Here is a 15331-nt window from a genome sequence, read left to right on the forward strand (position 1 = left end):
CCTTGGAAAGTCTTTATGAATCCAGATCTGTAAGAGATAAACAAAAATGATGACAAAATATTTCCAACTTCACTTTGTTTTAAAAATGAATGATGATACATGTAACAGTATTGGCAAGCCTGAAAATTGCAAATACATTGTTTTCTCAAAGTTCAATTTTAAGGTGATTATTTACAACTTTGAACAAATACTTCAATGCGAATAATATAAAACTTGTTCAATTCTCAACTTAGCCTTTAAATGCAAACTCTAATGTAGTGAGAAAAAAATGCTAATACTGCCAGCCTGAATTCTGAATTCTAAGATAGAAAACAATAAAAACTAAAAAAGAAGCAGAGATTTCTTATTTTTCTGAGGATAGTTTAAACATTAAAAAAAGTTATGAAATTACTTATTGCCATTGTTGTTATTATTGATAGCTGCTGTTCTCCCTTTCAGAACCCTTTGTTACCCAGTTTCCTTCAAGATAGAGCCTTAATCAGCCTACACTGGTGGGAAGGCACCCACCCTGGATCCCCTAGCTGAGCCATTCCACTCACCTGCCTTCAAGTGTTCTATGGTTCAAAGTCACTGCCCTTCTACATGAGCAAAACTCCTGTTAATTAGAGGCTGCTTATTTAGCTATATTTTTGGAAATATATTTCGGAATATATTTTTGGAAGCTATATTTTGGAAGAATGTAGTACGCCAACTATTTCACACTAGTAAATAATTATTGCCTTTTGAAAACCCTAAAGTTTTTTTGAAAATAATTTTTAAAAATGTATAGTGAGTGTATCTAGAGGCATTTCTTTATTTTTATTTTAAGTTCAGGGGTACATGTGCAGAATGTGCAGGTTTGTTACATTGGTAAACGTGTGCCATGGTGGTTTGCTGCACCTATCAACCCATCCCCTAGGTATTAAGCCCAGCATGAATTAGCTATTTTTCCTAATGCTTTCCTTCCCCCTACCGTCCCCCGCCTACAGGCCCCAGTATGTGTTATTACCCTCCCTGTACCCATGTGTTCTCATTGTTCAGCTCCCACTTATAAGTGAGAACATGCGGTGTTTGGTTTTAAAATTGACTTCTCAATTTATCTTCACTAAGGCTGATTATTTTCTGGATTAGTTTGGGAATCATTTGTTTTACTTTCATTTTAGTTCTTCCATTCTTCCTCCTCTGAATTTATAAGATCACCAAAAGTCCCAAGTCTTGTTTCTCTCCCACAGGAGCTTCTATGCCCAAAATGGTGAACTTTGGTGGCCTGGGAAGGGTCAGAGGGAAGAAAGGCCAAAGAAAGGCTACAGCAGAGATGGTATCAGTCAATAAGCCAAGCATATTTACAATGGAGACTGGTAAAATGATGTATTAGTTGGGATTCTCCAGAGGAAAATAAATAATAGAATGTGTGCATGTGTGCAGATATATTTGTACATATGTATATATTTATATGGTCCTGTGCTACATAACAATGTTTCAATTACGAACAGACCACATATACTATGGTGGTCCCATAAGATTACACTATGGTATTTTTACTGTACTTGTTCTATGCTTAGATATGCTTAGATACACAAATACTTACCATTGTGTGACAATTGCCTACAGTATTCAGTACAATAACATGCTGTACAGGTTTGTGGCCTAGGAACAACAGGCTATACTATATAGCCTAGGTATGTAGTAGGCTACACCATCTAGGTTTGTCTAAGTACACTCTATGATGTTCACACAGTGACAAAATCTCCTAGCAATGCATTTCTCAAAATATATTGCCATTATTAAGCTGTATTCCCATTATTAAGCTATACATGATTGTGTGTGTGTGTGTGTGTGTGTGTACATATATAGATATATATATATAGAGAGAGAGAGAGAGAGAAATCTAAGGAATAGGCTTATGCAATTGTGAGGGATGGCAATGCTAAAATCTGCAGGCAGACAGAAGCTGAAGAACTAAAGAAGAGTTGATGTTGCAGTTGGAACCTAAAGGCTGTCTAAAGGTGGAATTATCTCTGCCTCAGAGGACCTCAGTCTTTTCCAAGGCCTTCAACTGATTGGATGAGGCCCACTCACATTATGGAAGTTAATCTGTTTTGCTTAGAGTCTACTGATTTAAATGTTAATCTCATCTAAAAAATATGTTAACAGCTCCATCTAGATGGGTGTTTGGCAAAATATCTAGGTACCATGGCCTAGTCAAGTTGACAGATAAAACTAACCATCACAGACAGGAATCGTCAGGACTGTAAAAATTACGTTTTGGGTTTAAATCTATTTAAAGTAAAGAAAAGTATCATTTCATAGGAGAATTTACATAATTAAATTTTACAAAGCATAGAAGCCAAAACTTTTTGAAATTTAGTACTAGTTATTTTTAATAGTAAATGATAAATATTATTTATATTTTTAATGATTTACCTTATTTAATGATTGTAAACTCTAATGAAAATTATAGATTCTTTGTCTCCTCAAAATATTTATAGTCATAAGCCACATAATGTTTCAGTTAATGGACACGTATATCATAGTGGTCTCATGAGGCTATAATAACATTCTTATTGTACCTTTTCTATGTTTAGACCATGCTTAGATACACAAATGCTTACCATTGTATTACAGTTGCCTACAGTAGAGTAACTGCTGTACACAATTGCAGCCTAGGAACAACAGGCTATAACCTATAGCCTACATGTGTAGTATGCTACAGTATCTAGGTTTGTGTAAATACACTCTATAATATTCACACAACTATCAAATTATGTAACAACTCATTTCTCACAGAGTATCCCCATTGTTAAGTGATACAGGACTGCATCTGGAAGATATACTTACATAGTAATTAGTCAGAGGTTGAAAATAATCCTTAAAGAGAATTTTGCAGTTACTTCATACAAAGAGATGAATACAAGAGTGCAATATGTTTACACTTTCTAAATCAGTAGAATTCAAAGCAGTTGTGTACACTTTCCAGGAAATAAAAAGAAGAAATTAATTTTTTCCCTTATTTGGGGAAACTTTCTTCATCTTGTATATGTTATTACTGCTACCATGTTTACATCATTTCTCTTTCAACAATAAAAGGCAACAGTTTGAGGTTTAAAAGACACATAGATTTAAAAAATCTAAGCAAAAAAACAAGATGCTGAAAGCTATAGTTCACCAGTATTGTAATGCACACACACTCATATACTACTAAAATAAACAGTGACATTTTATGTTTAATGATGTTTCTTTCTTTAAAAGATTATAATAAGAAAAGATGCTGAATTTTAAGTGAAATACCTTTATCTATCTATGGCAATATAAATCACTCCTTTATGGTTATTATAATGCTAAGCAATGATAAAGTCACATATACACATAATGAATACAAATGAAAGGTAATAGTTAGCTAAATAATGTTTGCCACATAGTTGTATGAAACACTAATTTAGAAATTTCTAGCAACCGAAGGGAATATCAATGAGAAATAACCTAGAGCAAGAAAGAATCAGTTTGATGAATTGGGCTATATTAAAGAAGTTCCAAGACTTTTTCTTTTTTCAACTCTAGCAATAAAATAGACAAAACTTTCATGTGAGAAAGTAATATTTTACTCTTGGAAAAATGAAAACTTCGAACCTTTTCCTTAAGGGAAGAACTTTGCATTTAAACCATTGGCTCTTTAGAGACATTTTCAGGAGGAAAAAAAAATCAAAAGATTCATTTTACTTGGAGCATTAAAAAAGATGAAACACATGGGGCTTCTGGTATTTCTCTCATTTAAGTTTAGTGTCATGATGGTTTGATAGGGTCTGAACATTCATTTAAAAAGATATGCCAAGTAATTAAAAATATTGCAGGTAAGTTGAACATTTGACCTATTTGCTTATTTTAAGCTCTGCCTCGGGATCACTCCTATTCCACATTGTAAGCTATTCCACAGAAGTTATAGGCCATGCATATATTTTAGCGTGATGAATGTTGGTATTAAAAGGCTATAGCGTGTCCCATCTGAGGCAGCACTTTATATCAATGTGGAAACTTAATGTGAGATTGAGGGTTACTGTGGCACCCTAGGGAATCAAGAAAAGTCATACTCTAATGTATGAATATTCAGAAGGAAGAGCATATAAATGTGCCATGTTTTTCTCAGCATTTCTAAGAAGCATTATAATATATAATTGTAAAATAGAATATTTTTATTTTGATAGCAACATTCACTCAACTCTATGCTGTAGTTCTCTCATTCATTTGTACATTCATGTACTCATTTATTCAACACATATTTATGGGGCATCAATTATGTTTCCAGGAATTCTTCTAGATCCTAGGATATAACCATGAACAAAATAAACAAAAAATCCCAATCTCTGTTTTAGTGAGGTGAGACAAGAAATAACAAAAAGAATAAAGCAGGCCGGGCGTGGTAGCTCATGCTTGTAATCCCAGACGTTGGGAGGCAGAGGCAGGTAAATCACCTGAGGTTAGGAGTTCAAGACCAGCCTGGTCAACATGGGGAAGCCTCGTCTCTACTAAAAATACAAAAATTAGCCGGACGTGGTGGCAGGCTCCTGTAATCCCAGGTACTTGGAAGGCTGAGGCAGGAGAATCTCTTGAACCTGGGAGGCGGAGGTTGCAGTGAGCCAAGATTCTGCTATTGAACTCCAGCCTGGGCAACAAGAGTGAAACTCTATCTCAAAAACAAAAACAAAAAAAAAAAGAAAAAGAAAAAAGAAAAAAAAATAAGCAGAGCAAAACATAAAATAAGCGGTGTCTTAGATCAATAATAAAGCATGATGGGGAGAGAGTGAGACAGATGGGAATGGTGAGGTGCAATTTTAGCATGCACAGTTCTAGAAGGACTCAGTTAACTGAGTGGCATTTGAGAAAAGATCCAAAGAATGAGAAGAGAGAGTCATGTGTGGCTAGCTGGGAGAAGAGCCTTCTCAGCGGAGGAATAAATAACCACAAAGAACCAGAAATAGCTGTATGATTAGCAAATCCAATAAATAGCAAGAAAGCTTGTTGTTGGCCAGGAAATGAATTCAGAGAAGGGCTTATAGGCCACACACATGTTGGCTTTTTCTCTGAGTGATACTGGAAGCCACTGGAAGACTTGAGTTGAAGATCATATGATATAACATGACAAACATGACATGACTTAGATTTTAACAGTAACATTCTGGCTTCTGTGTTGAGAATTGACTGTATTCCGGCAAGGAGGAAAGCAGTTACTCCACTTAAAGGACGTTCCCAATAATTCAGGTAAGAAATGATAGTGGCAGATTAGCCACTGAAAACTAGTCAGATGCTGGATTTACTTGGCCTATTGAGTAAACAGCATCTGCTCACAAGAGGAGCTCCTGCTCCTCCTTTATAGGCAGAAATCTTCGGCCTCTACCTCGGGTTGCCGGATAAAATACAAGATTCTCAGTTCAATGAATTTACGATACATGGTTAACCATTTTTCATATTTAAGCATTACATATCCATATATATAAAATCATTATATATCCCATGGAATTTACTGTCCATGCAAATATGTCCCATGCAATATAATACTTTACTAAAAAAGTTATTTGTATTGTATCTGAAATTCAAATTTAACTATCTTGTATTTTTATTTGCAAAATCTGGCAACCCTGCTTCTATTCCTCCCCGCTACAATGTATCTTTACTTACATGCTGTTAGTGACAGTGTTCTTATCTTTCCCCACAAAGAGGTGTGCATTCCTTCCCCTCACTCCTACCTCACAAAAGCGACGGAGTTTTCACTGGCCCTGGGAGCTGGAGAGTTAGCTGCCCTTCACCAGTAGCCTAAAGCTTTTGCTCCAATGAGAAAGTTATGAGGGAAGTGGGCATGGATTTGTGTCCTTCTCTCACAGCAGCCAATCACCTCCTGCTGGAGAAGGGCTTTCTTTGTTTTTTTGTTTTTTATTTTTTATTTTTTTGCCTTGCCTCAATCCTTCCTGTGAGGCCCTTTTGGAAGGCTGTAAATTCATGTGGAGTTTCACTCTCCCCTTTTCCAAGTTGTCATACTGCCCCACTCCTGGCCTTTAAAAATTAGTTAATTTTTGGCCACCTTCCTTTTTCTCACTTTCTTGTATAACAACCAACTTTTCCCCATGATCCTCCAAAGGTGAAAAGTTCCTGTCTCATTTCTCTTAGCAGTGACTTGTCACAATTTCCAGTTCAGTTTATTTGGTTGCCTTGGTACCTCCTATCTCTGATGGGCTCAAGTAAAGCTATAATTTTGCAGATTATTTGTCTCTTTCTGATTGTTAGGGTGAAAGCAGTCTTCTCTTGTTCTACATGCAAAGCATAGCAAGACCTTTAAAGACTTAAACAAAACGTAGACACATTATCACACTACATTTTTTGTTTGTTTTCCATTCATCATCCAAGAAACTAGAGAGATAGGAGGGTAACCAACCATTGAAAGCAAACATCTAAAAGGAAGTGTCAATAAAGAGAGTACAGATTTAGATAATTAAATTTAGACAAGTAAACAAAAAAAAATATAGTGCTCTCCAAGCCAGTTTCCTGCCTGAGTCTTCATGCTTTTCTTGTTCTCATTCAGCCTGATACTACTGGAAATGTTCGTGGAAACATGTAACAGGTACACAGTATAATAACATGATATTGAGTCTCCTAACTCTTAACCTCTAGCCAGCAATTCTTTTATTTATCTCATATTGATTCTGTCTCTGTAGAAGTATTTTAAATTTGTCTTTTTTTCCCCCACCCTTTATTTCAATGTCATTTTCAGTCTCATTTTTCTCTTTCAATAGAGAAGTGTCCTACATAATTTATTGAGGATGGAGGTCATCTGGCATAAACTTCCTCAGTCTCACCACTCTTAAAATATAATTTACCTCACTTATCTTTAAGAGTCTCACCACTCTTAAAATATAATTTACCTCACTTACCATGGTTTCCTGTTCTCCTGCTTCAAAAAGAGATTGTGCCTTTCCAAAAACAAATTTCTCCTTGAGGTTCTGACATATTCCCACCTTTCCACATTGTTTGATTTCTCAAATGTTTGCTTCCTTGTTGCTGCATATTACTTTTATACCTGATGTTCGCTTCTTCTCTGGGCTCATTTTATTCTTTTTACGTGCATTTCTCTACCCAATTTTTGTAAGTTTTTGTTTTCTAAGTTCTAATAGATATTTGAGTAATATTTGCACTTCACGTACAAATTTTACTTCCAGATTTTCTAATAATCTGGCTATTTCCCATTTTTGGCAGTATTAAACTTTTCACACTTTCTTATTGCTGATTTTGACACAGGTTTGCTTCTGTGTATTACTGACCTATCCCTTTTATTTTCCTTGGCTTCATCTCTCTCTCACATACACTTGAAGCCCCTCTCTCTCTGAGACATCTTATTCCTGCTAATTATTCAGCATTAATTAATTTTTTTCAGCAATAATTTAATGTAATGACTGCTTAGTCTATATTTGCAGTTTCAAACACTCCACTAAATGCTAATTTTACATTTTCATCTCCTCACTAGATATCACTACCTCAATGTTTGCAAACAGCATTGACGTCCAAAGCTGAGTCGATCATTATTCACTAATGAAATTTCTTCTTCGACGTCTGTAGATTCGATGTGTATTTTACCAGTTTTCCAGGTTCTAAGCTCTAGATTATTTTTGATTATTAACTTTTTTCATTTTTCACATGCTTTGTCAATAAACAAATATTGATTTGACATTATGTGCTTTGCAAATTGATTGAGATTCAGCCATTGACACAATTTCTTCTGTTACGGTGTGGTCTGGGAGACAAACAATTAAATAAATTAATTTAGTTAATTTCAGATAATTCTACTAGGATGAAATACTGTGACAAAGTATGATCAAGAGAAATATCAATCTGGGTATATGGTATTTGAGTTGACACTGGAATAATGAGAACAAACCAATTATAAAATGACTTGACAGGAGTACATTTTTGCATGAATAAATAAATAAATAAGAAAATAAATAAAAATTATGCAAAGCCCTTTTTAGTTTACCCAGTTACTATTTGAGCCTACTCCTGATTAGATATCTTCTTTCATTTCCATGATTCTTTTTCAAGGCCTGTTATCACATAATAGGACTATTTTATTAAATTCCTAACTGAAGCTCCAATCTTTCCAGTGGATAGAGCTAGAATTATTTCTCTAATAATCTTCCGTGCTTTCTTGCTGGGCAATACATATTTCTCTTTGCATGCCTTGGCTGAAGCATATTGGAATATTTGATAATGTCATTTCTTCCACCCAAACAGCCTCCCCTCATTGTCCCTAGCTGTTAAAATGTCTTACCTTTCACATTTTGATTTATATTTTGGGATCTTTCATTCATGTAGCATTCATTGATAGGCTTAGTATTATAAAATTTTTCTTGTCTAGATTTCCCAGAGTTTTTAGTTTTAAATATGTATAAAGCTTTATATTATATATTTTTAATTATTATGCAGTAAAATTTACCTTTTTAGTGTGCAGTTCCATGAATTTTAACACTACTATCAAGATTTTTAAATTAACATTCTTGTATATTTATAATTGATCTTTCTCCTTATAACTGAGTATTCTCAATTTCTCCCTCTGCAACTTGTTGCCTTGCTAGTATTCTTTTTTTATTTGAATCACTCAGTATATTGTTACAATTGTTTATTTGTTTGATTGTTTGTTTTTGAGGCAGAGTTTCTCTCTTGTTGCCCAGGCTGGAGTGAAGTAGCATAATCTCAGCTCACTCCAACCTCCACCTCCCAGGTTCAAGCGGTTCTCCTGCCTCAGCCTCCCAAGTAGCTGGGATTATAGGCAAGTGCCACCACGCCCAGCTTATTTTGTATTTTTAGTGGAGATGGGGTTTCATCATGTTGGTCAGGCTGGTCTCCAACTCCTAACCTTAGGTGATCCACCTGCCTCGGCCCCCCAAAGTGCTGGGATTACAGGCATGAGCACTGCGCCTGGCGTACAATTATTTTTTAAACAAACAGGTCTATTAAATAAATTAAGAAGAAAAAAAGATTTTATTATACCACTTTTTTGCAATGTATTTCTACCGGCAACAAATTATTTCCGGTTTTGTTTATTTAAAGACAATTTTTATTTCTCCTTTATTTCTGAAGACAATTTCACAGTTCAAAATTCTGGGTCATTATTGTATATATTATTAATACTTTATTTTATTCTACTTTCTTCTTGTTTGCATCATTTTTATAGAGAAATCTGAAGTAATTCTTACTCTTGCTCCTTTATAAGTAAAATGAGTTTTCCCCTTTTAGCTTCTTTGAAGCATTTCTCTTTGTCTTTGATTTTGTGAAATTTTACTATGATAAACCCACGTTTATTTTTTAGCATTTACCCTATTTTGTGTTCTCTGAGCTTCCTGTATCTGTGGCATATTGTCATTAACTTTGAAAAATTATTAGCCATTAGCAGCCACTATTATTAGTTCAAATATTTCTCTTGCCCGTCTGTGTCTTTCTTCTCCTTCCAGAAACCCCACTATCTGTATTTACATCTTTTGCAATAGTCTAACAGTTATTAAGCATAGTGTTCTGATTTATGAATGTTTTGCTTGTTTTTATTTTTGTCTTCATATTTCTGTTTGGGATGTCTCTGTGTACATATCTTCAAGCTCACTGATTTTTTTTCCATCATCTGTGCCCAGCTGAATGATAAAACCATCAAAGGCATTTTAAAATTACCTTTCTCTGTTTTTGATTTCTAGCATTTCCTTTTGTTTTGTTCTTAAGGTTTCCATCTCTCTGTTTACACTATTCATCTGTTTTTGCATGTTGTTTATTTTTTTATTAAAGCCCTTAGCATATTAATTATATTACAGTCACTTTAAATTCCTTGTCTGATAATTCCCAAATCTCTATCATATCTGAATATGGATGTTTGCTGTGTCTCTTCAGGCTGTTTTATTCTTGCCTTTTTAACATGTCTTGTAATATTTTTTTTGAATGCAAAAACATGATGTATCAGGTAATAAGAATTGAGAGAAATAGGCTTTTTGTGTGAGGTTTCATGTTTATTTGGCCAGGAGTCTATATTCTGGTTAATATTTGCTGTAGCTGAGGAATCAGAGGCTTCAATTTCCTCTAATGTCCTTGCTTTAATTTCCATGTTGTCTTTGAGACTCCTTAGGAACTCCTTAAATGGAGTCTGTTTTTTGTAGCTCTTTCAGTTATAATCCACTGTTTCTATCCTGGAGCCTTGTCAATGTGGTGGTAAGGTATTAGGGAGGGAAGACATTCTGTAATTTTATGATTAAATGCTCATTTTATGAGTGTGCCAAAATCTCTGGGCGTGACCTTCAGAAGCATTCGTTAGCCTTTTAAAATTCTCCCTCACATGAGATCTGAAGGCTAGAGAATATTGGAGCTGTCTAATTCCTCTTTTCCTAGGCCATTTAAGGTTCTAGTAAAATATTTTCCATTGAGAGAAATTTGTTATTGAGAACATTATGCTCTGAGCATATTTGAAAATGGCGCTCCACCTCATTCTATTCTACCTCTTTCTACTGGAAGTAGAAGGTGTTTTCCAATCTTTGCCAAAAGAACCTGGCGGGGCTCCTGGTGGTAAAACTCAAGAAAGTGTGAGATCTTTCCCAAGACGGAGTCCCCAGAAGTTTTAATTTTCAAAATAATCCATACTCAACCTATAGTCATTTGTCAATTACTGTTTAAGTGTTCCTACCTGTTATTGGCTCCAGCGTCTTCTGCTCTCTATAAGCTGTGATTCACTGTATTTGTCTGCATCTTCTGTTTCCAGGGTGGTAGTTTGCTATGTGACCTCAATTCTCTAATAAATCTAACAAGAGCTCTCATTATCAATTATTTTGTTTTTTTTCTTATGAGATTGGTAACTTACTAGGACTTTACATATCAGAAGAGATACTAGAGGTGTCTCCTAGAGTTTTCAAGAGCTAATTTTTATTCTAGTCTAAAAATCCTTATTGTATATGTTACAAAGCATGATATATATTTGCCAAATCACACTTTATGACTCTTAACATACACCTCAGTGAATTACAATACATGTAATAGAAGATTGGGGCATAGACTCCATCCTCCTATTCTTTGATGAACAAGTCCTAAAGCTGAGACTATGTCTTATTCAAAGAAGTATTACAGTCTGTATAGTTTTCACAGCAAATATTTACAGGAGATAAGCTCCACTTATGCATGAATATAAGTGTTTAAGCAGCAATTTTTCATTGTCGATACTTTTTTTGTTCAGAGATAGTTTTATTTATTTAGTTTCAGATATTTTCTTAAGTTAAAAAAGAATTCAGACTTCTAGTACTAAACAGAACTCTTATTGATATATGTCTATTGTGTAAAAATTTTCTTATTTTCTTAACTTTAATATTTAAGGTCAGTAGTGTTTTAAAACTAGGCTATTTTTCCTTACTTGATCTTTGCCTCTTCTTGAACCAAATCTGCCTTAGCAGATAGGATTTTAGAAGATTTCCCTTAGAGTGTTACTTCAAGCTATTTAAGCTGCCATCAGCTCCTGATTTAGCATTTTTAATAAACTTCCTAGGGCAAAGGATTAATTTCCTTGGACCCTCTTTATCCTTGATGTAGAAGTATAATGTTCAATGTAGGATGGATCATTGTTCGCCTGCTGTCTTCCATGCATGTTTATGAATAAGTAGATACAAATTCAAGGAAGGGAGAAAAGCCAAGGCAAAATAAAAGTATTCCCATTTCTTAAAATTTGTTGTTAAATAAAAACAGAAACTAATACATATGAATGTAAATACAATTACTTTCACTGCATTAAAGTGAACGCATTAAATAAATATAAGTCTACTGAGGCAGTTTATAGCCAAATAGTTTGAATTTAATTGCCCACATGCTTATTGATCCTTATCCAAAACACATCTAAAAACAGAATTTTCACTGTCTTAACAAAACTGTAGTTTATACAGTGGCCCAGAAATGTGGGACTATTGTCATTATCAGAGACACTTGGATTACTAAACCATCACTCAACAGTATCTCAAGATTATAATGGGAAGTAAGCCTAAAAAATACATATAATTATTCCCTCTTTCATTATGAACATATGTAGTAATATCCAGAATCCAATGATTTCACAGCATATCCAATTACAATTTTCTGAAATTTTTTGTCTCAAGTTTGGGCTCATTTAAAACACTTTCAAGAGAAAGAGAAACAAGGGGGGTGGGGTACATCATAAATTAACTGGGAAGAGGTATAGAAAATGTTGACAAGGGACATAGTGATTCACAGTCCTCTATTAAAATTAAACTTCTCAGGTTTTCTGATAAGACCTAATATAACTTGTTTATGACAAAACCAGAATATATTCTGTATTAAGGCACAGAATAGCCTGTACAGTGCTGAGTCAAACATAAATCAGAGCCATGAGCAACTCTTCTCAGTGATATTAATGGTGATTTTATATCATATGTGTCACTCTAGTTTTTCTTCTTATTGAGGTGAATCATAATTTATTGTCCAAATGCAACACATTTGAGTGTAAAACATGGCATTTATTGGACATCATACTAGGACAGTGGGTTTAAATTGAGACTATCCCAGGAAAACTAAGAGATATTTGGTAAAGTGTCAAACAAATTTCAGTTACAGTTAACTCTGAACATTTTTCCTTCTACCAAAAGACAAGTGTTCCAAAATTATCAATATTTTCTATAATGGAATTTATATACTAGTAAAATAACTATGAGGCATTTAAAGAATAAATAGAAGTCCATCTTCTTAAAGTGAAAGAAAGTTTTTAAAATAAGAAGTAAGTATCATTTCCAAAACAAAAGAGTGCCAAGGCAAAAAAAAATTAAACGCAGATGTATGGAAATATATCTAACTTTTTTTGTTGCTGCTGAAAACAATATAATTCACATATAAAAACTCCTTTATCTCAAGACTTTTAAAAATTGGAAACTCATATATAGACAGCTTTGAACAGGAAGACTTTCAACAGGCTGTGAATCTATGGAACTATATATATATATATATATATATGTATATAGATAGAGATATATAGAGAGAAAGAATTTTTTTATTGATTGCTATTGTCTGAACATTTATGTGCCCCCTGAAATGTATATGTTAAAATCCTAACCCCCAAAGTAATGGCATTTAGGAGGTGATTAGGTAATGAGGCTGGAGCCCTCATGATTGGAAATAATGCCCTTATAAAAGAAACTCCAGAGAGCTAGCTAGTCCCTTCCAACATGTAAAGATGCAGCAAGAAGTCATTGTCTATGAGCCTTCAGTAGACACCAAATTTGCCACCACTTGACCTTGGATGTCTCAGCCTCAAGAATTGTGAGAAATAAATTTATGTTGTTTATAAGCTACCTATTTATAATACTTTGTTATAGCAGTCCGAATAGATTAAACAGAAATTTGGTACCAAGAGTGGGATGCTGATAAAACAAATACTTAAAAATGTAGAACTGACTATAGTACTGGGTAAAGGGTAGAACCTAGAAAAGTTTTGATGTGCATGGCAGAAAAAGCCTGTATCATGCCATTAAGGACAATTCCACTGAAGGCCCAGAAAGAAGAGAGGAGAGATAAGAGGGAGCCTCGATGACTATCTAGGTGGTCATAAACAGAAGGTTGGTAGAAATAAGGACAGTAAAATCCATTCTGTATGAGGCCTCAGAGGAAAATGAGGAACAAGGTATTGGAAACTGAAAAAATGTGGTTCTTGTTATAAAATGACAAACAGCTTGGCTGAATTGTGTTTATTTGCTCATTGTGTTTTCTAGAAGGTAGAATTTGTGAGCAACAAAATTGGACATTTAGCTGAAGCTATTTCCAAGCAACGTATAGAAGGTTCAGCTTGGATACTCTTGACTGCCTATAGTAAAATGTGAGAAGAGAGAAATTATTTTAAAATGGAATTGTTAATCAAAGGAAAGCAGAACTTAGAAGTTTGGAAAATTTTCAGGCTATTTGTACTTGAAAACATGAAAAGGTTTGTTCAGGAAGAAAAATGAAGGGTGTGAGGCTGTGACCAAATGTAATAAGGAGATTAGTTAGAATCAGCCATCTCAAATGAATCTAAGAATTATTCGTTAGTATAATGAAGAGATTAAGTAGCCATCTACTGTAATCTCAGCACTTTGGGAGGCCGTCAGTGGGACACTTGAGGTCAAGAGTTTGAGGCCACCCTAGCAACATGGTGAAACCCGATTCTACTACAAATAAAAAAAAATAGCCAGGCATGGTAGCACATGCCTGTAATCCCAGTTTCTTGGGAGGCTGATGCAGGAGAATTAATTGAACTCATGAGGTGGACGTTGCAGTGGGCAGAGATCATGCCACTGCACTCCAGTTTGGGTGACAGAATGAGACTATCTTGGAAAAAAAAAAGCCATCTAAATAGAGCCAGGACCTATTACCCAAAATAATGAAAGGATTATCTCAGAGACATTTTGGATATCAAGAGGGATGCCTTTTCCATTACAGGCAAACTGCAAGGGCCCAGGGAACAGAAAGATTTCAAGGTTCTACCTCTACATTCCATTGCCCTGCTCCTTGGCTGACTCAGGTGAGGCTCTAGTGGGCTCAGGTGCAATGAGGGCCATGGTGGCAACCTCTCCAAAAGACATATGTAGTAAACTTTGGTAGTGTTTATGACAGAGTGTATAAGCCATGGGAGCTTGGCTACCTCCACCCGGATGTCAAAGAATACTCCAGAGAAGTTTGGGGCCCAGTCAGAAAACTGCTCTGGGGCCAGGGCTACCACAAGGAGCCTCTAAAAGGGCAAAGTCCAGCAAAGCAGTGGGAGCCGAGCTGCCCCTGTGACTTCAGACTCATAGAATAAACTGGTGAGTAATTTCAGCTAGAGGAAGCTTTGGGCACACAACCCAGCCACAGAGCTGCCATCTTGATTGCTTCTAAGTTTTGGCAATTAAGAATAAAGTTGCTATAAATATTTATGTGAAATTTTTTCTGTGAACGAGTTTTCAACTAATTTGAGTGAATACCAAGGACAAGAATATGTTCAGATTTATAAGAAACTAGCAAACTACCTTCCAAAGTGGCTGAACCATTTTTCATTCATATCACCACGAATGAGAGTTTCTGTTGCTCCACACAATTCTAAGTAACAACGTAAAAGATCCTCTATCTGCAGACTTTCAAATAATGGAAACCCATATCTACACAAATAACATTTCAAATAAAGAATTAAAATGGTTTGTGAATCTATAAAATTACATATTTTTAGGACAACAATTTTAAAGTTTCAGAAAGCAATTTATATTTCTCAAGAAGTTTTGCTTACAAGTCCATTGACAGATGAAAACAGAGAAACAAACAAATATAAATCCTATGTCTTCTTGGT

Source organism: Hylobates moloch, unplaced genomic scaffold (genome assembly GCF_009828535.3).
Source record: "Hylobates moloch isolate HMO894 unplaced genomic scaffold, HMol_V3 SCAFFOLD_6, whole genome shotgun sequence".
Classification (NCBI taxonomy): Eukaryota; Metazoa; Chordata; class Mammalia; order Primates; family Hylobatidae; genus Hylobates; species Hylobates moloch.